Source organism: Triticum dicoccoides, chromosome 7B (genome assembly GCF_002162155.2).
Source record: "Triticum dicoccoides isolate Atlit2015 ecotype Zavitan chromosome 7B, WEW_v2.0, whole genome shotgun sequence".
NCBI lineage: Eukaryota > Viridiplantae > Streptophyta > Magnoliopsida > Poales > Poaceae > Triticum > Triticum dicoccoides.
In genome coordinates this window covers 238,940,814-238,943,887 of record NC_041393.1, presented here as the reverse complement: position 1 = coordinate 238,943,887, position 3,074 = coordinate 238,940,814, and the positions used below count along the sequence as shown (strand labels likewise).

The following is a 3,074-nucleotide window of genomic DNA, read 5'->3' as shown; positions in this document are numbered from 1 at the left end:
ACTTATAATGTAGCTAAAAAATGTATAATAGATAAGCATAACCAATGATTTAAGTTTGTAACACCAAGTCTAACCTGAAGTGTTTTCACATTCATGAGTGAGAATCACTTTTTTAATGACTCAGGGATTGGATGAGAAAAAAATACAGATACAAGTAGCCATTGACTATGGAGACGGCTCTGCAATGCATATTTTGTGCTTCGAGTGGTGTTGCAGGATATGTTTTATATTATCAAATGGCGAAGAAACCACTACAAACAAATAGATGATCGATTAAAAGTAACTTATATGTTGGAGAGATATCACATTACCATTAAGGTGTCCTACATTAAAAGACAACATGTGTTGCTCAATAGGACACCGGACCGATGGTAGCCCGAGTGGCTTAATTTCTTCAGCATCACTTCTAACTCTTAAATTCAGCATTATCTTGACTGGTGACATATCCACTAAATGATGTTAAATCAATATATATGCTCAATAAATTATCAACAAATTACATAGAGAATAATCGTCGTGAATTCCTTATGTCCGCATGGAACCCCCATATGCTTGTATTACATAAACCGCGGACTGATATACCTGGAAATGAAATTATTATGGACTTATGATTGAGCAAGTAGGATAATAAATAAATCAGCTTACCTCTGTATTCATAGTTTCATACCAATCGAGACAGACGAACGAAACTACTATGCGGACGACAACACCCCGGCCGAACGCTGGACGATGTGGGATTGAACGGCGTTGTTCAGTTTTGCTCTACACATGCACGGCTTGATATGATGCATCGTCTGAAAAACGTCTGGCGTTTCTCGTCTGTGTAGCAGCGCTCACAGAGTTAAGATGTCGGTTGTATTTTTAACCACCGCGCCATCAAGCTCTTGTTGGCAACCATCTTCTGTATATTGAATCTTCTTATGCTGGGCCGAGCTACCGTTAGTAAAGTTCAACACTTGTACAAATGTTATGAATAAACTCACCATCAAACTATATAAAGAAAGACACCCTGATTTCGCTTATTAAAAATTTGTGGTAATTTATGAAAACATTCAACCACTCAGGAACAAAATATGGATCTACAGGGGAATGTTTTAACTATTTAACTATTTTCAAATTAAAAACAAAAACATGTGAACTCTTGTGTGCATACTGAAACAGAAAGGTGTAACAGCTTTCTGACTGAAATTGAAGTACAGGCAGAAGAAGGACGCAGGGGATGCAAACCCACCAGCCGACGCAGCTCACAGCCTCCCCCCAAAGAAATCGATGCAGAGGCAGAAGAAATCAGCAGCAGAAGGTCTGACCCCGACGAAGAAGCAGCCAAGCACGCACCAAACACGCAGCAGAAGAGCACTGAGCACCACACTCCCCGCCCGCTGAAGAGATCGACGACACCATGCCTTCTGAGAGTAGGAACCAGCGCCGCCACTTGTTTTCTCTGAAAGGGAACCAAAACCGATACTCGCCTCACCCAAATCAGAAGAGGAAAAGAAGTCATCGCGACCCCAGCAGTAAAAGGAAACGAAGAACGCCACATGCAGAACAGCAGAAGCTTCGCCCCTGGTAGCGACACCACATGGCGCACGCCGGCGCCGACGCCGGAGAGCGAGGTGAAGACGATCACAAAGCCGAAGCCGATCTGTGTCATCAGGGCGTCAACATCGGCCTCCCATGCGTCGGCCTCCGCACCGTAGGATCCTGCGCTTGTGGCGAGGGCTTGGTCGGTCTCGCCTCCTTGAACCGCCACCGCCGCTCGTGCGCCAGATGCCTGAGTCCCAGGGAAGCGAACGCCCGAGGCCCTCCCCTGGCGGAGCAGCACGGATGAATGCGATAAGGGCGAGGCTCTAGACACCGACAATAAACGTCAAACCGACTAAGATCGTCTTCACAGTCCACACACATCCAATGCGCACAACACACATGGACCCAGCTGCCATCCGACCGGTTCACACCCTGTCAAACGTTGACCCACACAGCTTTCACACCACAGATTCACCAGGAGCCTCACAATCTTGGAGCTTAGTAATTGTACTGATTACTTCTTCCAAAAACGAGAACAAAGGGTCAAAACGGAAAAAAAATCTCATGGTGACAACTGGAGTTATTGGCCTCCCTGGTCTCACCGACGAGGCTTGGTGGTGGTGTGTAAAAGTATCTACAATCGGCATACTCACATCTTCCTCAAACGTCCGTGGATGCGCTCGGTCAGTGATTAGATAGGAGAAAGAAGGAAAAGGTGACCTAACCAGACCCCTCATATCTTTCATATATGTAAGTGCATCTAGTGTCCCTTTGTAATTTTGGTGTATTGAAGACTTATAGGTTAAGGGACTAATGCGTTTGTGAGTGTACATAGGTCTATAAGTCTATGAGGAGTTTGATATTTACAGAGAAAGTCGACCCCTAAAAATGAAGTTCTTCAACTGAAGATTTTGATATTCTGAAGACTTTCTGAAGACTTTGAAAGTGAAGAATTGGTGTGACCTTGAAGACTTGGTATTCATTTGTGGAACATGAAGCGTGAAGACTTTTGTTTTCGTAGTTTCATTTTCTCTTTCTTGAGTCATAGGAAACACCGTACTGTTAAAGGGGTCGAGGAAATATTAAGAAAAAATTTCCATGTGATGCTCAACTCAAAATCCTACACCTACCAATCCCTTCGAGTGAAGCCTTTGGAAATCTCATACAGTTCAGTCACTTTCTTCAGTGACAGAGACGAAGTTCTTCTGGTCGCTGATGAATTTGTTCTGACTGAGGAGTTAGGAATTCGTCAGTGCAAATTACCTACACAATGAGGAACATGATAGCCCTGAGGAATTTGAGAGTCAAATTTCCGACCGTTACTGTGCTGCGCGCCAGCTGTCCCAAAATATCTTATCCACCTAACGGTCATATCATTGAAGGGCATTTATGTCTTATCATGTCGGGCTGCTCCCTAGGCTATAAATAGCCGCCCCCTACAACCACTAGCTGGTTGGCTGCTCCGAGAGAACTTGACACTTGTCATTTGAGAGCAACCCATCCTCCGAGGACTTTGAGCGAAAATCATCTAGTGAGGAAAACCCAAAACC

The 3,074-nt window shown here is 44.4% G+C and overlaps 1 long non-coding RNA gene across 2 annotated transcripts; it reads right to left on the bottom strand.

Moving 5' to 3' along the window:
* Nucleotides 1-266: 266 nt before the first annotated feature.
* LOC119340383 lies at nucleotides 267-1,877 on the bottom strand. 2 transcript variants are annotated; one of them, XR_005164516.1, is made up of 3 exons: nucleotides 1,232-1,876; nucleotides 646-923; nucleotides 267-582 (listed from the first exon to the last, which is right to left on the bottom strand). It is a non-coding gene; the product is annotated as an uncharacterized LOC119340383 (long non-coding RNA). The 2 variants fall into 2 exon arrangements; XR_005164515.1 differs by having other exon boundaries at nucleotides 646-1,877.
* Between the last annotated feature and the right edge of the window lie 1,197 nt (nucleotides 1,878-3,074).